This window comes from Cibotium barometz, chromosome 17 (assembly GCF_041138505.1).
Source record: "Cibotium barometz isolate CiBa-2024 chromosome 17, ASM4113850v1, whole genome shotgun sequence".
Taxonomy (NCBI): Eukaryota; Viridiplantae; Streptophyta; class Polypodiopsida; order Cyatheales; family Cibotiaceae; genus Cibotium; species Cibotium barometz.
In genome coordinates, this window is record NC_141062.1 from 6,673,075 (window position 1) to 6,698,597 (window position 25,523).

General features: G+C 44.7%; 1 protein-coding gene across 1 annotated transcript in view; it reads left to right on the forward strand.

Annotated features, from left to right (window-relative positions):
* Positions 1–25,523, forward strand: part of LOC147629621 (long chain acyl-CoA synthetase 6, peroxisomal-like) — a 60,594-nt gene that overhangs the window by 20,251 nt on the left and 14,820 nt on the right. The window lies entirely within an intron of this gene.

The window sequence follows — 25,523 nt, forward strand, 5'->3', positions numbered from 1 at the left end:
TACCGAGCAGGGAACAAGCACAAAAGGAAGTTCTCCGCACCAATGGCTAGCACGACTGAAAGAAAGTCTTCGCACCAACCTTTGAAGAATTCAACTTCGACACCAGCGAAGAAGAAACGTCTCCTTAAGGCTTTGAAGCTCAAGAAGGAGGCACGTTGCTTCAACTACGAAGAAAAAGGACACATGCGTAACGAGTGCCTGAAGCAAAAGGGTGCAAAGACCAACGCAGGACCCAAGCCAAAGGCAGCTAACCAGTTGTCTTTGACAGGTATGTCAGTTACTGTACTTTCTCGCCCTAGTACATGTTCTGATTGTCTGTTCAACTCTAAAGTTTTTGGCTTGCATGATCTTCTCCGAGTTTATGGAGAAGTGAATTGCCATAGAATCCACATTCTTCTAGATCCTGGCAGCTCACACAACTTTGTTAACTACAAACTTGTGCTGAAATTGGGTCTTGATACAACGCCCAACGATCATACCTATGAGATACGTCTACCTGTGGGTCGGCAAGTATGGGATCGAAAGGTGGAGATGCTACCAATCTGGATTCAAGACTACAAAGATGCACCTAGAACATGTAGACTTGTTATTAGGGATTGAGTGGTTTAAGACTCTTCAAGTCCAGATAGATTGGTCTAGTCATATTTTTTCTTTTGAACATAGGAACACCCAGTATAATATCTTAGGTGATTGTATACATCCCTCTTAGGGACCTGTTGTAAATACAATTGATTTTGGTAATATAATGGATTCTTCTATGTATACTGCTTTCCATTGTGTATTGATTCCACTTTCTTCATTTCTCATTCCACTTTCTTCATTTCTCATACCTTCTATGGATGTCAATGAATTAAGTGTATTTGAAAGCAAAGAATTACAGAAGATACTTGATTCATTTCAAGATGTATTTCCTAAGGAATTGCCATTGGGCTTACCACCTGAAAGGGCAGTAGATCATCGTATTGACCTGATCCCCGGTGCTCACCCAACCCTGTTAGTATTCCACCTTATAGGATGAGCCAATCTGAGGAAGATGAGTTGGCTAAACAACTCGAAGATTATTTGAGGATGGACCAGATCCGTCCAAGTAAATCACCTTGGGGTGCACCTGTGTTGCTTAGGAGAAAGAAGGACAACACCTGGAGAATGTGTATAGATTACAAGAGATTGAACAAGCTGACAATTAAGAACGGTTATCCTCTCCCTAGATCAGATGACCTGATTGACCGGTTAGTAGGAGCGAAATATTTCACGAAGATAGATTTACGTACTGGCTATCACTAGATACGTATTCATGAAAGGCATGTCGAAGGAACCGCCTTTCGGACTAGGTATGGCCATTACGAGTTTCTCATATTACCTTTTGGGTTAACCAATGCTCCAGCCACTTTCCAGCAAATGATGAACGATCTTTTTCGTGAACATTTGGGAAAATTTGTGGTTGTGTTCTTGAATGATATTTTGATATAAAGTCGTACTCTTGAGGATCACGTTAGACACCTCATGATTGTCTTAACGATTTTAAGAAAGAATCGACTATATGCTAAATTAAGTAAATGTGAGTTTTTTAGACAGACATCATTTACTTGGGACACAAGATCACTAGAGATGGATTGAGCATTGACTATGACCGAGTTCAGAAGGTTTTGGACTGGCCTATACCGCAGACAGTGAAACAACTTCATTCTTTTCTCGGTTTTGTTGTTTTTCTTCGGAAATCTGGGTGGGAGTACTCTCAGCTCACACTACCGATGACCGACTTGTTGAAAGGTCGTGGACGTAAGTCAAATCAGCCTATCACTTGGAATAACGATTTGGATATGGCCTTCAGACTTTTGAAAGATAAAGTCAAGGAAGCACCTATCTTAGCATTACCCGATCCTAGTCGGCCTTATGTTCTTGAAACTGATGCCAGTGACTATGCCATCGGGGCTGCTCTATTTCAAAATGGTAGACTTGTTGCTTTTGAAAGTAAAAAGCTAGACGACACTCAATCTCGTTGGCCAATCCTTGAGAAGGAGCTTTATGCTGTGATTCACGCTCTTAAGGTTTGGAGACATTATTTATATGGCTCCAAGTTTGTGGTATTGATGACTGATCATCAGTCAATCAAGTATGTGTGTGATGCGGATGATTTGAGAGGAAGGAAAGCTCGATGGGCGGAATTAATGCAAGATTTTGATTTTGAGATTCGTTATAGAAAAGGGTCCATGAATAGTGTTGTAGATGCGCTTAGTTGAATTAGAGAGGTGAATACTTTGTCGTTCACTGAGATTTCTACCGACTTATTTCAGTCATTGAGAGGGCTTTGCAGGACTGATAGTTATTTTTGTGCATTTTGGCAGAAGATCCAGGACGGGAGCTCATTGATTGACCAAGACTCGATGACTGAGCAGCCTACCATTCAGGCTGCAGAAGGCCAGTGGAAGGAATACAAGATCAAGTGGAAGGATCGTGTTGAGGAGGACGCTATATGGGAGACATTGACTACTCTTGAGAGAGATTACCTTGGCTTTTTAGTGAGCTCAGGAGTGAGCTCTTAGAGAAAGGGGAGTATGTCATGTGCACAGTGTGTATCTATCATGTGCTACACGCACACAAACTAGCTTCGAGGTTGGGGAAGCTTGGAGCTAGGGAGGCTGATTGGCGAGCTGAGTTAGGGATAGACTAATGGGCGGGCACTCAAGTATGGACAGGCGGGCGCCCAAGTGTGGACGCCCGATGACCGGCCAAGAGCCTATAAAAGAGTGGCCAAGGTTAGTCATTAGTCATATAGAGTCTCGCGTGACTTTGTGAGAGCTCTATGGTCAGGAGCCTAGATCTAGTGCAGACGTGCATCTGCTTCATGCAGCCGAGGCCGGTAGCAGTCTCGAGGCCCACGAGGGTAGCTTCGTGGCGGTATGGGACGTCACGAGGTAGAGATTGGTCGGTACATCCATCTAGTTAGCTCAGCTCGTGGCTCGGTGGGGACAGCCAAGTCTTGTGGACTTGCCCACGACTGTCGAGGTTGGGAGGTGAGTCAGGCTTGCACCCCCGTCATGTTTGTTTGGTTTGTTTGCAGGATTCGAGTCATGTACCAGTAGCGTTCTACAAGGAGATCCTATGGGGATTTGACACCTCTGGCATTGTGGTACGACCCAGCATTCCTGGGTATCAGGTGGTTTACCAACCTATCTCTGGCATTGGTGTTTTTCCCAATTATGTGTCCTCTCCAGGATTTGTCCCTGAACTAGGTATTCCACCTATGCTGAGTACCCAAAACTTTATTCCATCTTATGGAGCACCCTCGACAGGTCCTACACCTATGCCTGGTCTTGGTGGACTTTCTGGTTTCCCTCCTCAAAACTTACACTCTGCATATGGGCACCAGCCTTCCTGGACTCCCCCACCATCTTCCTTTCATGTTTCTATGTCCAGAAATGCTTTCACAGAAAAGACTTGTTTTAACGGGTCTAATTATACAACTTGGACCAATCTTATGGAACAAGTTTTCACTTCCTAAGGTTCTTGGAACCTAGTAAAGGGATTTGAACCAAAACCCTACCCTTCCCTAGCACCTCCTGAAGTCATCAGCCATTGGAAAGCTAGAAATGCCACTGCTATAGTGGAGCTCATGCAAGGCCTTTTGCCAGAGTTTCATTCTCAACTCCAGCAGCTCCCCTATGTCTCTGAAAGATGGGCACACCTTGCAGAGAGAGATGCCGCACGTGATCGCACACGTCGCATCGATCTTGAGCATCAAATTCAAATTTTCTCTATCAAAGAAGGGGATGACCCGACCGTCAAAGTTGCTGAATATCGGCGCCTTAATGCCGAGTATGCTACTACTGGTTTTGCCAAGTCCCAGGAAGATCAGGTTATCACTTTACTAAACAAGTTGCCACCGAGCTTCTTTACTTTTGTCACATAGACCATTAGTTTAGAACCTATGCCTAACCTATATGAGTGTGAGTGTCAACTCTTGCGCTTCGCTCGGTTGCACGACCAATTTCATCCCAAGAAGTCATCCTCTTCCTCCACTCAAGAGGGGGCCCTTGTGTCCAATACAACCTCTACTCAAAAAGGACAGCAAGGGAAAGGGAACAACAACTTAGGAAATCAAGGCAAACCTCCCGGCAACAATATTGATTCCAAAAATCCTGCCTCAACACCCACTCCCCACTGGCAAAATATTCCCAAAAAGAATAGATTTTGCACTTAATGCCAAATGCGTGGACATTTTGATGATGAGTGTGTTTTTAAAGCCAAGGAAAATAGAGGCAACACGTCCAACCCCACTACCTCCACCCGCCAAAACAACCAAGGTGGTAGCAATGTCCCAAATTGGAGATCCAGACCAGCAAACGAAGCATTGGCTGGGGAGGCCAAAGTACTCCACTCGGTAAAATAGAAGCTCCATGGAGACAAGGAAGCGATATGACATGAGAGGAACCGACTCCGGAGAGGCTATGCATATACGAAGAGAGGGCATAGGCATGGAAGCCATCTGAGCTAGAACAAAATCGGCGGTGGGAGGGGATTCCATCACTCTCCCGATAAGACCACCAATCTCTGAGAGGAAAGGAAGGTACTCCTCGAGAGACCAGGAAAGTAGACTATCGCAGGAAAGCAAACACCAGTCAAAGGGTCGGACGCTGGGTTCTACTTGGCCGCGTTCCTCTCAGTGGCGATCCACTAGCCAGGTTGCTCAAGCTTCACCTTCCCAGTTAGTTTCTTTCACCACCCTTGAAGAGATGTCTGACTGGTCTTATCTTACACCTCATCCCGGCCCCTCGGCCAATATTGCTCAGGTCACATTTAAGGATGATTCTAGCCACTACTCCAGAAAGAAGAAGAAACAAAGGCCTAAATGAGGCCATCCGTAGGGGAAAGCCTCTGCCTTCGTTCAAATTTGTCAGTTACCTGACAATCCTTCTGTGTCCATCATTGAGGCCTATCCAACTCTTCCCTGTGGTCATCCTGTCACTCGGGTAGTTGACAGTGGAGCTACTCACCATATGGCACGCAATGCTGACATTTTCATCTCTCAGCGTCTCGTTAAGAAAGAAGTTCGATGTGGCAACAATACAATGATGCCCATAAAATCCATTGGCACTGTCCTATTTGACACCAACACTGGCCCCAACTAGGCTACCTTGGACAATGTCTATCTTGTCCCTAATTTAGGTCTCAACCTTCTTTCTGTATCCCAGCCGACCCAACTCGATCGTGGTGTTTACTTCAACAAACGAGTTGTTGAGGTAATTGATGAAACTACTAGTCTTGTTGTTACTAGAGGTCAAGCTGAGAAGGATGGTTTGTACCGGATGTCTACTTTTCTAATTGAGCCATCTTCTGCTGGCTCAGAGTTTCATCGGGTTCGGGCCTATGTGACCCAAGCTCCCTCCGACATTGAACAACCATGGCACTTTCTTTATGGTCATCTACCCTATGCCACACTCTATGAGCTATCTTTTTATGTAATTTTTAATAAGAAGAATTTTAAATAGATTTAATTCATTGTAAAAGAGGAATTCCCATGATAATTGGATTGACAAGTTAGTTGAAGGTATACCCAGCCTCAAATTGACAAAGGATGTCTGTCAGCCCTGTCAAATGGATAAGCAACATCGCTTCCCATTCCCACAACATGCCACTCATCGTGCTTTGGGAATCCTCAGGTAGATTCATTTCGACTTGAGTGGCCAATCCCCAACCCCTTCCTTGAATGGATCACTCTACTACATGCTGATTGTTGATGATTATTCAAGGTACATGTGGGTATATTTCCTAAAGCATAAATCCGACGTTTTCCAATACTTTTCCACATGGGTTCGTTTAGTCACTAATCAAATGGGCGTCTCAATTGGGATTGATCATCGTGACAATGGTGGTGAATTTATCTCCCATCAATTTTCTAAGTTCTTACAAGATCAGGGCATTCAACTTGCAGCTGAGCTGCATGAATGCCTTTGGTCAGAATCGATCAACACTGCAGTGTACCTTCTGAACCGTTGCCCCACGGTTGCTGTTCCCCAGAGGACTCTGTTTGAGGCATTTTTTGGGGAAAAGCCAACCGTTTCCCATTTCTGTGTCACTGCCAGAGGACTCTGTTTGAGGCATTTTTTGGGTACACTCACACTCCGAATGATACAAGGGGCAAGCTTGAGCCAAGGAGTGAGTTGCTCATTTTTGTGGGCTACTCTTCTGAATCAAAGGCTTACAAAGTTTTTGATCCACGATCAAACAAAGTTTTCGTTCGTCGAGACGTTGTCTTTGATGAGCGAGACTTACTTTACCTTCCGTTGCCTATACTAACTGAACAAGAATCTCAGACTGTGCCAAATGAACCCCATCAGTCACCTACAACTTCACCTCTTGAGGAGGCTTCCTCCTCCCAACAACCACCCAGGGACCCCTTACCTCGCTGGTATCAACACACCATGCGTGATTCTGGCATGCTTCCCCTTGATATCCCTTTGGACGGTCCTCGTCGGTCCACCAGACTCGCTCCTTGTGCCTCATTCTAGCACTTCAGCGTGCTTCTGTACCGTCCGTTGGTGTTGGAACAGGCCGCCTACAAAGTGGTGGAACCCGTCCCTTCTGCTGCTGAACTGAACGTGTTCTTCTGCAGTTCTTTCTTCAGCGTTTTTCACATATTGCTGCTGCTGGTCCGTGGTGCATACATCTGCGTTTTTCACCACAGCACACTTCTGCGTTTTTCCATCAGCAGCTATCAGCACGTAAGTGCTTACATCAGCGCTCTACATCAGAGATACATTAGAGCTTACTTCTCGGCGCTCACATCAGGCTTACTTCGGGATTGACATCTGCGTTTTTGGGACAGCAGCCTTCTCTGCTCGTTTGGAGTCTCACATAGAGCTCCCGTACTGGACTTCATTTGTTATATACATATCACCATTGCATGCTGTGTGTTTTGCTCTGATCTTTCATATATTTGGTCCTTTGGTCTCTTTTGCCCTCGCAAACTATCCTCACTCCATACAGAGGAGGGGTTATCCTCATTGAAGGTGGAGCAGCTAGTGTTACAACCCCACGGATCTCCTAAACGCAAAACACAAGTGATTAGAATAGACCCCCTAAGAGGGGTATAGGCTAGCTCACCTCATAAGCATAGGTTCTATGCTTCGAACCACCCCGGAGCTCGAGGCTAAAGTCTGACTCCCATAGATCCATGCCAATCCTTCGGCACGTTGTCCTATGCTCTGCCACACGCGTAGGCGGAGTCTTGGTCAAACTCTGACCAATAGTGAGGTTATGACAACAATAACCCATGTTTCACTTTTATAGTGCCCATTGTTGCTATAAATAACTAAACTGTTATAAATAGCCGATACACATGGATTTATTAATAATAACCTTAACCGCACATATTAGCCAGCTTTCTCCTAATCTTATGGCTCCTCTAACTCTGTCGGATTAGGCCACTAACCTCGAGGATTAGCACTAGGTATGTAACATACTTCCCTTCTCAGACATTTCCACTCTTGGAAACAAAATGTGTCTTAGAAAAGAAAATTGGGAACCTATGTTGTAAACTAGCAATTGTCTCCCTAGTCGAAGCTCCCAAGTCGAAGACATTCCGAGGCTCGGAAATAAACAAGGGAAAATCAAACCACATCCGATAATTGACTCCATAATGTGCTTCACTTTCCACTCATAACTATGCCATAGGAACTAGCTAAAATTGTCTTACAACTATCTCTGTGGAACTAAAAATAGACCAACTCGAACCAGAGTTGTGAGGATCAGAACAATCCCTCGATCCAACTCCCGAGGAATCGGATAATCTGACATCATAGATACAATTGTCGTAGTCAATCAAAGTACCTATCCTATGAGGATTGGGTGATTCCTCGTACCTAGGAGATACCTTCCCTCTTTTTTAACAACATAACTATCAGATATTTGAACACTCTCGTCATAAATGACCTTTGGAAGTGTTCCTACCGAGACTGTGTCCAAGCCAAAACACACATGATATAACTCTCCTATTGTACCATATCCTTTGCCAGATGCACAAGTGTGAAATTGGCTATATAGCAGGTGAATTCTTTCTAGGACTACACCCAAAACTACATCTTCAAGGTCTAATTCACAAGGGAAACTTGGGTTGACACCCATACCAAACATAACGTGTTCAATTTTATCATAGGCAGATCCCGAGCAATCAAATGATCACTTGGTGTTGAACATGTGCAGTGTTCCAACAAAATTGATGTATCCTCTTTGTTGCTGCCTGACAAACTGAGAACAATCATCATTAGTAGGTACCTATCTTAGTTGAACTCTGATTGAGTGAAGTATCCAGAAACTTCAAGTCCTAACTCAGCCTACATTGTCAAGGTAATCAAGATGCAAGCGAAATTTGTCAACATTAACACTCTCTAGTGGAACTGGGTCGATCTAATAGAATCCCACTAGTCAATACCTCGCTACACAGCTCTGGATAACAACCATAAAAGCTGATAACATGGACATCTGCCTAGTCAGAAGCATGGCCCGTAAACCGTACATTTGCCATGCCAAAGGTGTGGCTAATGAATTGGACATATGCCCTATCAGAAGCTAAAATAGTAGTTCTTGATGAACTCCTGTTTAAAATCTTGGACTTGTAAAGAAGAATTTATTGTAGAGACCATTGACTTGGGAGACCAGAGAGCCTTCTTTGGGTGGTCTTGCCAAGGTAACCTTGAGTTTGTTTAGATGAACTCTTGGATGGGGATGACCTTTGGTGTTTATTCTGTGACCCGTGTGTTGCAAATTGGAAACGCACGTCTTTTGTGGGGATCCTAGTAATTGCAGGCTGCATTAAGGCTTTGTAAGCCCAACGGAGCGTGCAGTGACAAATGCAACCACGTGTACGAGAGATAGAGAGAGAGAAGGGGAGAGCAAGATGGGAATAGGGGATTTACACGATACACCACACTGAGCGGGGAACAGGCCCTGCCCCCTCTTCAGGAATTTATTTCAGGAACAATCCACGGGCTTTTCCAAGCCACGACCAATATAACAAATGAATACAATATCAAACAAAGGTGTCGATGTCAAGATCAGTCCGGGGTCGATGTCGAGGCACAAGATAACTGATGCCGAGCTCACCACGAGGATGACCCACAAGAGGCTTATACCAGGCTAGAACCAAAATTCAAAGAATCCAACTGATGTTCTCAAGTATCCACAGAAAAACTCTCTTCCCAATCCAATCCTTTCACTAATAGAGGTGGCGATTCTTCAAACGGAAGCTACCAACACGTGACAGAAAGTCGAGCAAACAGGAGGCAAAAACTTTGTTTTTGGAGCGGCGGGGATGCCGGCGGCGCTAGCGAAAATAGCCCTAGGCGGCGACAGCTCTAGGCGGTGGCGACAGTGGCTCTGGGCGGTGGCAGAACACCGGTTGAAGGGGGGGGGGGGGTGATGGGCTGAGTGCTGGTGGTAGTCTTCCAAGGTGGCTATGGAAGTAACACACAAGGTTGATGGTGCTCTTGCTTTTCCCAAGGAGTTCTCCAAGAATTCTTCAATGCTCCACCAAGAGGGTGCTTGGTTCTTTAAATACTTGAGGGGAGGCCTGCTTTTACCATGCTTTGCTTTTTGTTTTTACCACTTGGCTTTTGCTTTTATTTTACTAATAATCAAAGTTCTTGGTTCTCACTTAAGGGCCTTGCTTTTTGGCCATGGAGTTGCTTTTTGAAAAAGCGGCTTATAGCTTTTTGACTCAATTCAACGAGCTCTTTCCAATGGTGCCCTCAGCTTTTTGGTCAACAAAGTTTGATTTTGCTTTTTCTTGCTTTTTGACCTAGACGAGTGCTTTTTCCAATTCCAACTTTAGGAACCCTGTTTCCGTCCATCATCCTATCCATGTGTTTGGGCATGAGTTCTATCGTGTGTAAAGAGCATGGAGGACCAAATAGTTACATTCCCTCCGTCTTATATCACCGTTGTTCTCAACTTTGGCATAGATATGGTACTAGCCCCATCTGGTGCTCTTGTGCATCTGGTCTTTCCTCATATATGTGGTGTCTTTTGCTCCTTTGGTGACATCTTTATGCCTTTCTTTGACCGATGTCCTTGTTCTTGATGGTACATGGTCTTCATAGCCTGAAGCAGGGGTTAGAAAATAAATGTATACTCACCTTCTGCAAAAACTAGACACAAGCTAGTCAACAAACAAGTATGCATCATTCGCGTCTACTGGGTATTCCAGGTACTGGCCAGGTAGTCTGGAGCCCAGTGGACTATCACATGCCATAAATCCAAGCATTGTCCACGCATCAAAAACAGCACACAAAGTCAAAGAAATTCAGACATACATCAGTATGCAATGCACAAATATTGATCCTCCTGTTTGATGGGGAGAAACAGTTAGGGTTAGGTCATGTGGGAGACATACACAGAGAAGCAAGGGAGAGAGAGAGAGAGAGAGTTGTGGGGATAAGTCAACTCATGAGGCATGAGTGTGTGACTCCCCTATCACACATGTATATTGCACTAGTACACATAGTGCACTTAGTACATTAAAAGTACTAAGTGTACTATGTACTATAACTTATGGGCTTGTACACACTATAAGGGTGGGCATAATGCCTTTACCCCAACAACCTCCCACTTAAAGGCAAAGTGCCCTTAAGTAAAGGAAAAGAAAAAATCAGCATGTACATGATAATATACAAGGCCATATCAAGGCTGAAACTGGCCTCATCCAATGCCCATCAAGTGTCTGCAATGAGCAAACCGCTCCGGAGGCAAACTCTTCGTCAACAGATCAGCCGGGTTGTCATCCGTATGAATCTTAACAAGCTGAATTTGCTTGTTCTCTATCACCTCTCTGATGAAGTGATACTTCACATCCACATGCTTCGTCTTTGCATGAAAGACAGGATTCTTTGCCAACTGGATGGCACTCTGACTGTCACAATGCAACAATGGAATATCCCCTGTATAGCCCAAATCAACCACTAACCGAGATAGCCATAATGCCTCCTTGCAAGCCTCTGTGGCTGCAATATACTCGGCCTCTGTAGTAGATAAGACAGTGCACTTCTGCATCCTGGATATCCATGACACAGCACCTCCTGTGAATGTAAATACATAACCGGTAGTAGACTTCCGGTTATCTGGATGACCGGCATAATCCGAATCCGTGTAACCATGCACTAATGCATCCTGTTTGCCAAAACATATGCACATATCCTGTGTGCCCTTCAGGTATCTCATGACACCTTTCACTGCTTCCCAATGCTTCTTGCCAGGGTTGGCCATGTATCTAGAAATCACTCCCACTACATCCATGGCATACATGAGACTGCCACAAGCTGAAGCATACGGAATCTTGGTCATATCAGCCCTGTCTCTATCTGACTGTGGGCTGTCCATAGCACTGAGTTTCACATATGGAGGCAAAGGAGTACTAGTCTTCTTCCCCCCGTCCATATTGAACCTCTGCAAGACTTTGCCAATGTATTCCTTCTGAGACAAATACAACACATGCTGATTTCTGTCCCGAAGTATCCGCATACCCAAGATGTGATTTGCATCACCCAAATCCTTCATATCAAAGGTTTCATGCAGCCTCTTCTTCAAGGCATCCATCTCTTTACGAGATTTCCCGGCAATCAACATATCATCAACATACAAGATGAGGATCAATAGACTGCCATCCAAAGCTTTCTTGGTGTACAAGCAGTGATCTATGTCACTTCTCCTGAATTTCTGAGATTTCATGAATGTATCAAATTTATGATACCATTCTCTTGGTGCCTGTTTGAGCCCATAAAGACTCTTTTTCAGCTTGCATACAAGCTTCTCCTTTCCACTCACTGCATAACCCTCTGGCTGCTGCATATATATCTCCTCATGGAGATCACCGTGAAGAAAAGCAGTCTTCACATCCATCTGAATCAAGTCCAGATCATCATGCGCAACCAAAGCCAACACAGGTCTAAGTGTGGTCATTTTGACCACTGGAGAGAAGATCTCATCAAAGTCCACACCATATTCCTGCTTGAAGCCCTTAGCCACTAACCTGGCTTTGTATCTTGGCTTTGCATCTGGTGCAACTTTGAGCCTGTAAACCCACTTGCATGGCAAAACCTTCTTGCCTGCAGGCAAATGCACCAACTTCCAAGTTCCATTTTTATGCAGAGAATCCATCTCTGACTTCATGGCACGCTCCCATAGAGCTTTGTCTGCCCTCTGTAACGCCTCCTTATAACATGAGGGCTCCCCACAGTCAGTAAGCATCAAATAGTCAACCCCTGGAACAAACCTGTCAGGGGCTCTGGAGGGTCTAGTGGACCTCCGTACCCAATGACCATCATTTGCAGGTTGCTGTCCAGCCTGCATATCACCCATTGGTGGCTCCTGTTCCATGCCATAAGGCTGAAATATCATGCCCGGTATCTCCTCCAACTGTGGTATATCCATAGGGATATCTTCTGCCATATCTGGCTGTCCATTTGGACCATTTTCAGCACCATTTAAGGGCTGGTTTTCCTGCTGTAATGGCTGATTTACAGCCCTTTGTTGTTGTCCATGATGTCCATCATCATCAAAGATGACTCTGCCAGGCTCCTGTTGCCTTGCAGGCTCCTTATACATGCATGTTTCTCATCAAAAATGACATCATTGCTGCGTATGATCTTTCTATTCATGGGATCCCAAAGTCTATACCCCATTTCACCTCTGTCACCATATCCTAGGAATATGCATTTGTGAGACTTAGGATCAAGTTTGGTGCGCATTTCCCTGCGTATGTGCACGTACGCAATGCAACCAAACACTCTCAAGTGCTTGTATGACGGAGGCTTCCCTGTCCATACTTCTTCTGGCACTTTCCCACCAAGCCTCGTGTTAGGTGACCTGTTTATAAGGTGAACGGCTGTCATAACAGCTTCAGCCCAAAAACCATGAGGTAATGCAGCATGTGACAACATAGAACGGACCTTCTCCTGTATGGTCCTGTTCATCCTCTCTGCTGTCCCGTTTTGTGGAGGATCATAAGGAGTAGAGAGCTCCCTCTTGATGCCTTTAGCATCACAAAAGTCCTGAAACTGTTTGGACATGTACTCTCCACCATTGTCGGAACGCAAAGCTTTCAGTGTTTTGCCAGTTTGATTCTCAACAAGAGCAACAAACTTCTGAAACACTGAGAATGTATCACTCTTCAAACGAAGAGGATAGACCCACACCTTGCGTGTGGCATCATCAATAAATGACACAAAATATTTTGCCCCTCCCAAAGAAAGCTGAGGCATCTCACATACATCTGTATGCACAAGCTCTAACTGAGCATCTTTCTGTCCAAGAGCTTTCTTGTGGGGGCACTGTAGTTGCCTACCATATATACAATGCTCACAAAACTGAAAACTTGAAAACTTTAGAGAAGGCAAGTAACCAAAACGAGACAATTGCTCCATTCCTTTGACACTCATGTGTCCCAACCGGCTATGCCACATAGAGATTTCCGGCAGCTCGGTTGCATTTACATTAGCATGGTGACAAACACCTGCATGCATGAAATAAAGAGTGTCCATCTTAGAGCCTCTGGCAACAACCAGTGAGCCCTTACTAATCTTCCACTTTCCACTACCAAATGTGGTAACATAATCAGCATCATCAAGCTGTCCAGTAGAAAGCAGATTCTTCTTGATCTCAGGCACATGCCTGACATCATGGAGCATAAGCTGTGAGCCATCTGAAAATACAAGCCTCACATCACCTCTGCCAAGAATTTTGCATGCATGGTTATCACCCAAATAAACCACTCCTTCATTGCCAGCAGTATACTTGACAAACAAGTCTCTGCAACCTGTGACATGAAAGGAGGCACCTGAATCAATGATCCATGAGTGCATACCATGACCACCTGTAAGAAGTGAATGGGCATCAAGTGAAGAAGTAAATAGGACCTCATCCTCACTGCCACCTGCATGTGACACATTGATTTCTTCAATCTTGACTCCACTTTTGCCCTTTGGCTTCATCCTTCTCTTTGTCTTTGCCTTTTCCCTTTTCTTTTTGATCATTTTTCCATTTGTAGCATTGCTTTTTAATGTGTCCCTTCTTGCCACAATAATGGCATTCCAAATCCTTTTTGGAGCGAGACTTGCTCCTTCCCCTTTCTTGGCTTTTACCCCTTTGCTGGGATCTCCCACGTGCATTCATTGCATTTGACTTTCCAACAGAGTTGTTTTTCCTGTTCATCTCTTCTTGAAGAAGAGCACCCTCAACATCTGCATATGACAGCATAGCATTCGAATTGCTAGTGGCTGTCCTGAATGTGTCCCAACTCTCTGGCAAAGTGCATAACAAAAAAGTGGCTTTGAACTCATCGTCCATCGCCAACTTTTGATTAATGACCTGGCTGACAATACCATTAAACTCATTTAGATGGGCTGTCATAGAAGCCCCTTCCTTCATCTGAAGGCCTATGAGTTTCTTCAACCAATACACTTTGCTTGAGGCACTTTGTTGGGCATACAAGTCCTGCAATCTCTGCCACATTCCCCAAGCTGTCTTCTCTTCACGAATGCTGAAAAGTAATGAGTCTGACACAGACAACATGATAGTAGATCTTGCCAGCTCATCCATATCTTCCCACTCTTCAGCAGTAAGAGAAGCGGGCATCACACCCCTTTCTTTGATAGGCTTGTGCTGCTTTTTCTGGAGCAACACATTGTAGCAATGGGTTTGCCAAATATCATAATTATGCGAGCCTTCAAGCTTCTTGATGTGAAGCAATGAAGAGCTCTCACCTGTGGTTGCCATAGCAAAATGCAACCTGTCAATGCCTGACTCCCTGCAAAATGTGCAAACACTGCACCAAAAGCACACAAAGTGCTCACAAATGTTCTCCCAAAGTTTATCTCCCACTGCGGAAGCACAAATGCAACTTTTCTCCCACTTTATGTGATGAAAACACCAAAAATCTGGTTGCTGCAGATTTTGGACAGCACCTCAAATGTGCTCTTTTGCCCTTCCAAAGTACTGTACAGCAGTACCAAGTGCTCACCAATGATGTACCAAACCTGTCCCGGCAAGTACAGCAGCTGAAATTGAACCTTTTGGTCACTCAAAACAGTGTACAGCCATGCCAAAACATGCACAAAGATGTGCCAAATCTGTACCAGCAGGTACAGTAGCAATAAATGCTCTCCTGGCTGTCCAAATGAGTGAAAATCAGACTTTTACAGTCCTGTACACTGCATACAACAGTCCCGAACAGAAATTGGGCAAAAGCCCCTTGACTGCAAGCTGATTTTTGAGGATTCAAGGCATAAATGTCTTGCCTGCTGCTTTGCCAAGCTCAACAAGCATACGAACTTGAAAAGCCCCTTGATTTAAGATCAATTGCTGATCATACATGGTACATTGACGCACATGAAGGCATCCAGAGTGTTCACGATGCTTCTCCCTGGCCACATATACATCAAATACATGAAAGCCCCTTGATTTACAGGCACATTGAGTGCTTGTAAGGCATCAACACATTATCCACAGCATCAAATGCGATTGCCTGCATGCAAATCAACCAAATCGGCACAAAAGCCCCTTGATTTGCACTGCAATTTGCTGCAATTTTGCCCAAATGTGCGATTTTTCACATCATACAGCATGTATGAGTGCTTAATTGCACAATTACATCAAAAGCCCCAAATTTCGACATCCAATTTCCTGCAAATTGATCTTGATTGTGACCAATTTCCTGCAAATTGATCCTGATTGTGACCAATGTCACCCAATTTTGCCAATTTTGCTCAAAATTGAGCAATTCGACACCTGTACCTGCTCAATTGTTGATTGTACTTGCTCAATTGCAAATCCCAAAAAAAAATTGAGGAAAATACCTTGAAATTTCTGATTTTTCTTCAATTTGCAAGCTGAATTTTGATAGCAGAGGCTGTTGCAGGAGAGGGGGGCAATTCTTGCTGCTGCAGATTGTTGGTGATGCTCAGATGGCTGGCTGCTATGAAGCTCCCTGACCCATAGCTGCCCTCAGTTCTCCCAGGCGAAGGTGGAGAAGATAGCGTAGAGCTATCAGGCGAAGACGGCTACAGGCGTTTGACGGCGTAAAACAATCAAGCGTGGCTGAGGCAACGAGCGAAGGCGACAGAAGATAAGACAAACCGGGGCACCTAGAATTGGGGTTCGTAGCCGTTGGAGGTGGTGGCGTGGATGAAGAAGGCAACGGCGTGGCCGAGGGCGCCCTAGCCTCGAAGTGAGTCACGCCATTCTGCACGGGCGAGTCGGAGGGACCTGGTTCGCTCCACGCTGTTCGCCACCCAATTCGACGCCTGTTATATTGATGCTAGCGTTTCGGCTCGCTGCTTACGCTCAGTCGGCTGCAACGCCTCAAGGTGGCGAACACACGTAACTGGGCGAAGGCGACACGCCTACGTGGCTGGAAGAGGGGCAACTTCGCGTGTGTTCGCCATGTTCGCCTGAGTTCGCACAGCCGGCGCCTTATTCGCCTGAGGTCGACTTCGCTTGCGTATCTTTACGCCATCGCTACCAGCTGCAATCGCCTATGGCTCAACGCCCGCCTACAGCAGCAGCCGATGGCGGCCACAAAGCGCAACCAGCTTATCGCCTGAGTTCGCCTCTTTTGCTGCCTTCGTTCACGCCCAGCCTGCGACCTTCACGTGTTCACGTAGAACTCCTCCACCTGCTCCTTCCACGCAAGCCTGGCCAGACCTCGTGGCTGTTGGGCAGCCCACGCTGGTTGGCTGGGCAGAGAAAGGCGACCAAAAAAAAAGAAGAAGGCGACCCTCAGATCAGAATTCAGCACGACCAGTACGACTGCTCCAGGGCTCTGATACCAGTTGATGGGGAGAAACAGTTAGGGTTAGGTCATGTGGGAGACATACACAGAGAAGCAAGGGAGAGAGAGAGAGAGAGAGAGAGTTGTGGGGATAAGTCAACTCATGAGGCATGAGTGTGTGACTCCCCTATCACACATGTATATTGCACTAGTACACATAGTGCACTTAGTACATTAAAAGTACTAAGTGTACCATGTACTATAACTTATGGGCTTGTACACACTATAAGGGTGGGCATAACGCCTTTACCCCAACACTGTTCATGGGTTGTCGTGTTTGGTTTCATCGAAACCGTGCTGAGCCATTTGGTCACTAGGACCGCTCAGACTTTTCCTCAAGGCCATTTGGTCACTGGGACCGCCCGAGAGTTCATCAATAGTCATCTAGGCCATCTGGTCGCATTGACCACCCGACTATGAAATCCAATATAGTTGTCTGGGCCATCTGGTCGCAATGACCGCCCGACTGCGAAATGCAATACAGTCATCTGGGCCATTTGGTCGCAATGACCGCTCGTTTGCGAAGTCCAATATATATGGCATCGTTGCTTGTCCATATACAAATCTTGTTCCTTGGGCTTTCTGGCATCGTTGCCACCCAAACTAGAGCATGTCCAAATAACAATTATAAGCAAAATAATGATCAATTCCAGTTCTATATATACAATGAAGAGGGCTTAGAGATACAATCCCTTCCTCTTAAATCTTTCTTGATAACAAAAAGTCACAAAAATATGTTCCATTATAGTTCTAGAGAGCCTCATCTAAAACTGTCATAATCTATTACATAGCCTTCATGATACAAAGCTGCTCCAAAATCTTCATGGCAAGATGTCAATCTGATGATCTTCTAGTCTCTTCAGCTTCTTGATCTGTCAGGTTGGGACAATTTGCAGCCAAGTGTCCCTTCTTTCCACATTGGAAACACTTCCCTTCTTTGGTATATTCTTCGAGTTTCTTGAGAGACAATTTTCTTTCAAAGGGTGGAGGTTTGTCCTCACTCCTATTGTTCTTTTCTTGTGACTCGGTTCTTGATGGGGATCGGTCTCTAAACTTCTTCCTTTGAGATGAGTCTCGGTTCTGATTCTTTGATTTATCCACCATCCAAGACATATGTAGAGCTTCGGCTTGCAAAGCTTTGTCATGGGCTTCTTCCAAGGTTTTAGGTCCCAACATATAGACTGCTTGATAAAGCTTTGGTTGCAATCCATTGACAAACTTTCGCATTTCCATCAATGGTGGGATAGGAGTATATGAGGTGACCTTCAATGAGACGGCTGAAAAGTTATTAAGATATGTTGCTACACTTTCTCCCGCTTTTTGCTTTACCTCGTCCCATTCCTTTTGTACATCTGCTTCAAAGGTAGCGGGAAGGAACTTCTTGTTGAACATGGTTTTGAAATCAGCCCATGAGGTAGGTTCGGTCCCTTCTTGGACCACCTTTAGCCACCAATTCAAGGCGGCATCTTTTAAGTGCATACGAACCGTGCGTAGTTTGGACTTTTCGGAGAAGTCCTCTCCTCCAAAGGCGGCGTCAAACTGTTTGATGAAGGATAGAGCTCTCTGAGTGTCTCGGTTTCCATAGAAGGTATCAAACTTTACGCTTTTCTCTCTTGGCTTGAAGTCTGTTTTGCTGGTTAAAGGCTCCTTTGCCTTCTTCTCTTTCGCTTGATCGGAAGAAGCTATATCTGATAGAACGGGTCTGAGGGAAGCTTCTCTCTGTCCTCCACAAGTTATAGATCGGGTGCCTTTGGGTTCTTCTCTAAAGGAAACCCCTTTACCTCGTAAGTATACTTTAGCGGCTTCCACATCTTCGGCTTCGGTGGTTTGGTCTTTGATGAAATCTTCGAACATCTGGGCCCTTCTGTAGTCCTGTTCCTTCTTGGCTCTCCAAGCTAGGAACTCTTCATCTTGAAGATACCTTTTGAACTTTTGAAATTCTTGATATTCAGCTGATGTCATGACTGCGGTCTCATGAGAGATAGACTGGCGGCCTTGGATCTCTTCTGGATGTCTTGGGTTGTCTTCAAAGTTATTCCCTTCCTGAGGCCCTTGGTCTCCCTCAACTCTCGACATGGTTGTCACCCTAGAAAAGATTTCTTTAAGAGAAATCCTGCTATGATACCACTGTAAGCCCAACGGAGCGTGCAGTGACAGATGCAACCACGTGTACGAGAGATAGAGAGAGAGAAGGGGAGAGCAAGATGGGAATAGGGGATTTACACGATACACCACAGTGAGCGGGGAGCAGGCCCCGCCCCCTCTTCAGGAATTTATTTCAGGAACAATCCACGGGCTCTTCCAAGCTAGGACCAATACAACAAATGAATACAATATCAAACAAAGGTGTCGATGTCGAGATCAGTCCGGGGTCGATGTTGAGGCACAAGATAACTGATGCAGAGCTCACCCCGAGGATGACCCACAAGAGGCTTATACCAGGCTAGAACCAAAATCCAAAGAATCCAACTGATGTTCTCAAGTATCCACAGAAAAACTCTCTTCCCAATCCAATCCTTTCACTAATAGAGGTGGTGGTTCTTCAAACGGAAGCTACCAACATGTGACAGAAAGTCCAGCAAACAGGAGGCAAAAACTTTGTTTTTGGAGCGGCGGAGACGCTGGTGGCGTTGGCGAAAATAGCCCTAGGCGACGGCGACACCGGTGGCAGGTGGTGGCGGCGGTGGCGGCGGCAGTGGCTCTGGGTGGTGGCAGAACACCGGCTGGAGGGGGGGGGGTTGATGGGTGGTAGTCTTCCAAGGTGGCTATGGAAGTAACACACAAGAAGGTTGATGGTGCTCTTGCTTTTCCCAAGGAGTTCTCCAAGAATTCTTCAATGCTCCACCAAGAGGGTGCTTGGTTCTTTAAATACTTGAGGGGAGGCCTGCTTTTACCATGCTTTACTTTTTGTTTTTACCACTTGGTTTTTGCTTTTATTTTAATAATAATCAAAGTTCTTGGTTCTCACTTCAGGGCCTTGCTTTTTGGCCATGGAGTTGCTTTTTGAAAAAGCAGCTTATAGCTTTTTGACTCAGTTCAACGAGCTCTTTCCAATGGTGCCCTCAGCTTTTTGGTCAACAAAGTTTTACTTTTTCTTTTTCTTGCTTTTTGACCTAGACAAGTGCTTTTTCCAATTCCAACTTTAGGAATCCTGTTTCCATGTTTGCATCTCCTGTCCATGTGTCCGGGCATGAGTTCTATCGTGTGTAAAGAGCATGGAGGACCAAATAGTTACAGGCTTTCCGATTGGCGTCTATCTATCTAGGACTAACCAATGTTATTCCTGGATGCGTGAAAAATCTATTGATCATGACAACTCTATCAACAAAATAAAATTAGAAACTACATAATAAACAAAGCACTTTTGAAGTCATGCTATTGATCCTTCGCATCCTCTCTTGGTTCACCAGGAATTCCGTCAGGAATATGCTTTGATTGCAATATGTGTGTGTCACAGTTGAGTGCTAGTGACCATATTTGTGACTACTTGTAGTTACTTATTACTTTCCTGTACGATCATTCATCGTGCATATCTTAAGTTATCAACTGCTGTCACCTTAGATCATGTATTTGATCGAGAACATTTCTTAGATGTAGTGCACAAGATCTCAGGGACAGTTTATGCAGTCATCTATTGATAAAGAGGTTCCGACTTTAAGCTAGGGATTCAATGTAGCTTCATGTGGGTAGTTATTTTTTGATGAATTTGACTCATGATGAAGCATGTCTTGAATTTTGTCGAAAAGATTACATTGAAGAGGTTTCTCTGTGACCATGGATAACTTATTGTTGTCAGCATGGTGAGGATGGACCATTGTGCCATATTTTCCTTGAGGTGCACTAGGTTTACTAGTACTTTTACAATGTGCAGATTTGGGTTCTATAGAGTAGAGATCCCTTTATAGACCTAGATTCAGGTTTATCTTACCAAGTTGGATCGATACTAGGTTTTACTACTAGAGATGTTACCCGAGGGAGACATGATATGCAGATGTGTAATATACACAGCATTGATGGTATGACCTATACTTGATTTTCCAAATACCTTTGACTCACATATGTACTCTAGCCCAATATCATAGCAAATGCTGGATGGCATTTGATGTGGAGTTCCTGCATGTTGTAATGGTAGCAAGTTTCTTAGGGGCACATTTTGGATGCACCTTTGTTTTATCTTAGATTTCGAGATGAGAGAGGCTACCTTTGTTCATAGTTGTTAGGTACGAAAAGTTCGATTCGGTACGGTACGTTCAAATACGGTCTCGGAACGCACCGCTAAATTTTGAAAATAAAAATACAGTGGAGGTACGACCATTTAAAAAATACTTAAAAATATAAATATATATTGTTGATGGAGGGAGAGGCTTGAGGAAGAGGGAGAGAGAGGGAGAGGGAGGGAGGGGCTTGAGGAAGAGGGATGTGCTTGAGAGAGCCTAGAGGGGAGAGAGGCTTGAGCCTTGAAGGAGAGCTCGAGAGAGAGGATTGATCTTGAGTAATGAGCACTTGTGAGGGGAGGGTTGAGCAATGAGCACTTGTGAGGATGGGGTTGGGGGAGGGGTTGTTTTATAGGATGCATCATGCAAGCAAAGGGCCAAAGGCTAAAACCTAAAACAATCCCCAAAAAGCTCAAGAAACGGTGAGAAAAACGGGAAAAAAGGTGAAAAAAACGGCCAAAAAAAAGGAAAAAAAAACGGTCGACTGGATTTGACCGAACCGCCACCATACCGCCCGTACTGAACCGAACCGTCTGTATCGATCTGGACCGCTTGGGCAGTGCACGAACCGGGTGCCAGTGTGTCTTTGTTCCATCACTTAATACATGTGAGATGGGGTTCTTGTATAGAACTTGATTTCATCTATTGGACAGGGCTTGAGTTTCTTTTTTGTGTGCAAATTCAAAGGTGGAAGTAGGTATTATGATCGGTCCCCTGGGATAGTACAGCAACTTCGAATGGGATTTATTGTTTCTTTCGAGAAACGCTTCGCAAAGATAGTTTTGATGGATCATGGTGTGTGCGCACACATTTTGTAGAGACCAGATTCAGACTAGATTTTGCTGATATTGAAATCAAGAGGTTTCTAGGTAGATTTATTCTCCCGAGAAGATTCAGTTTGTATGTCGAAAGAGATTGCTAGAAAACTTAAAAAATCTTTCGGAAGGCTTGCAAGCTGAGGAGTGATGGATTGTAAGACGTATATGGGGTATGTTCTAGTGGTATGGGATGCTAGGATATATCACATGCGCGGGTTTACATGGGTTCGTCGAGGCAGATGTTTTAGCTTCTGATGGGATAGTTATCAAGAACTCAGGATTGCTAGATGTCTAGTCCAGAGAATGGCCAAGTTGATGGTGAGGCTGAGGTGACGCCCCTGCAAACCCTCGTTAACTCCTCTTGCTGAAGTTTTTTTTTGGAGAAAAAGAACTAATAATGAAACAAAACATCTTACTTTTTTTTGGAGGGACTTCTAAGTCCAAAGGAAAATCTCCAAGCAAATTTGATTGAAACAAGAAGAATATCAAATGAAATTATTGCTCTAGGCTCGGTTACTATGCACATAACTCTTGGAAAAAGGCATATACTGTCACATGTAGTAGCTCTAGGAGTCTTCTTTCAGCCCTAAACACCATCCTGGAACAACCTGATGCAAAATGCAAGCAAGAGAGGAGGAGGGAAGAGAGAGAAATAGCTGAGTTTTAGTATATTCATAGTAAACAAAAAGGATACATTCATGGCAAGCCCTTGGCTGCCCCTCAAAAGGTGGAAAACACCTAGTCTAAACCTAATCTAATGACTCAACCCATGGAGGACTGAATGAATCAAATAATGAGCCAATTCTGCCTCATATAAGCCTTGGAAGCCCTAATGGACTAGCCAACTTGCTGTCAGCTAGGTCCTGGACAAATAAATGTCCTTTTGCTGCAGCCGACAAAAGTAAGCTCCTTTCACGCATTGGCCGGACAGCCACCTGATCCATCCACAAGCCTTCTCTGTCCATACAAGCAGCAAAGGCTCCTGAATCTAGTTCCAAATTTAGTTCTTTATCTGTTGCCCTTCAAGGATCAGCCCTGGGAATGAGCATGCACGTCTTGCACATGACATCTCCATCTCTTAAACTTGGTGACGGGATTCCAACTTCTGTTCTTGGATGATTGTCATCATCCCTCTCTTCCTGGACTCCGAAACCTATCATCCTTCCCTTCTTGGCAACCTTTTCACTAAAAAACCCTACCTGATCTCCAATCCACTCCAAATCTAATGAAGATCTATGCATTTGTACCATCTTGTCCCTTAACCCTTCATGGCCTGCCCGTGAACACTTTCTGTGGTCTTCTATTTCTTGAGTATTGAGTCTGGCACTCTCACTCCACCCTTGGAGGATGATGGATCCTCCTTTGGAACCGTTGCGTGAAATCCTTTCTTGGTATGTTCCAAGTGGCACCCGACTCACAGGACTGCCATTCCCCTTGGGTCTTGTAGAACACCACCAACCAACCTCATGGGAACTTCTTGTGCTACTCTCCTTGGACTCTGGAGTGTGCACCTTCATCTGGGACTGAATCAGTGTTTAGCCTTGTTGAGCCTGATCTCTGATACCAATGTCACATGAGGAAGCTGTAGGAGTCTTCTTTTAGCCCTAAACACCATCCTGGAACAACTTGATGCAAAACGCAAGCAAGAGAGAAGGAGAGAAGAGAGAGAGATAGCCGAGTTTCAGTATATTAATAGTATACAAAAAGGATACATTCATGGCAAGCCGCCCCTCAAATGGAGGACTGAATGAATCAAACAATGAGCCAATTGTGCCTTATATACGCCTTGGAAGTCCTTATGGACTAGCCGACCTGCTGTCGGCTAGGTCTTGGACAAAGAAATGTCCTTTTGCTGCAGCCGACAGAAGTAAGCTCCTTTCATGCGTTGTCGCTGACGGCCACTTGATCCATCCACAAGCCTTCTCCACCCATACAAGCAGCACAAGCTCCTGAATCTAGTTCTACAACTGGTTCTTTATCCTTGCCCTTCAAGGATCAGCCCTGGGAATGAGCATGCGCATGTCTTGCACATGACATATACAATGATTGTGAGAAAATAAAAAATGCAAGAAAACTATATGGTTAGTCATCTAAAAGAAGAGGAGAAAGAAGAAGATGAATATAAACCCAAAAGTAATAAATTTTAACAATCTCTATGGCACTAAGGTGTCAAAGAGCGTGGAAGCACTGGCTCTCCAAATGGGCCGGGGAAGCATGCCCTTGTGCTAATCTGTCAGTGGCAGCAGTGAACACAGGGTTTGTAAATGTGACGGTTAGGCGGCTGATGTTGAATACCATCACTTTCGTTTTGCCCAAATTGATTGTAAGGTCTCTCCCCCTGCAAAATCTGTCCAGAGCATCTATGAGTTTTTGCAGTCTCTCCTTTGAATTTGAGATGAGGACAATAACATTGGTGTATAGAAATATAGGCACCATTGTTTGGGCTAATGGTGATCCTCTACCTCCAAAGCTGTCCACAAAGGATGCAATCTCATCAATATATAGCCCAAATAGTGTCGATGAGAGCAGGCAGCCTTGCTTAACCCCAATAGTGTTACACATCTCTCGAGAAACAGTTAGGCACACGCACTACACCCACTACTACCTTGTATAGTGACATCACCACCCAAGTCGCATCATGTGGTAATGAAGCTTTACAAGCGTCCAATGAGCCGGGATTGAGGGATCGAATCAAAAGCTCTGCAGAAATCCACAAAGCAGCAATACATGTGCTTCCGTCATGATCGCGCTTCCTCCATGAGAGCCCCTAGAGTGAATATATGGTCCAATGTGGGGAAATTTCTCTTGAAAGCTACGTGGCCAACTCCCATGTGACCCAGATACTGTGCCAGAGAGCTGATTATGTCCTCAAACACTGCCCCATAGATCTTGGCCATACTATGTCCGTAGTTATTGGGATCCATGGGCTCCCCCGCCTTATAAATTAGAATGATGGTGTTGTTGACTAGGAAAGCAGGCAAGTGGGCAATATACCATGATGGCCAGGTGATTATCATAGATAATCACCTGGCCATCATGGTATATTCCCCACTTGCTGCTTTCCTAGCTTCCATGACCTTCGCCATGCCATTTCATCGGTGTTCCATTTGTAATGGTGTGAGGTCGTCTCCCATACATAGTTGTCTCCATACGATGTACGACATCATATCGTACGGAATACTATATGGTACGATATCGCCACGGACTCGTACGGATTTTGCCGAGGATTTTTTTTTTCCAAAAAAAATATTTTTTCAAAAAAAGAGTAATTTTTTTGGGAGTAATGGTCTTGTTTTTGCTTGTCTATGGCTGTTTGAGCTTTCCTCTGTACTATGATGCTTCCCTTCTTTTTAAAATACTCCATATCTCGAAATTGGAAATACCTAAGTTTATAAGTAATTTTTTAAAACACACGATGAGGTTCCGGTAGTTCTTCCTCCGCTCTTGCAAATGAGGATGCTCCGATTGCCTTGTCACAGGAGCTTAGAGAGCCCGAGTTTGATGACGACGGCAGCATCCTTAGCGAGGGTGACTTCTGCAAGCGCTCCGATAGGCACTCTTCTGATGGAGATTATCCTAGCGAGAGCTCTGATTTTGATAGTGATCACTTCTCCATCTAGATTCTAGCCCCAACCCTCTAGCCTCCCTTTTTTGTGCACCACTTTTTGTACT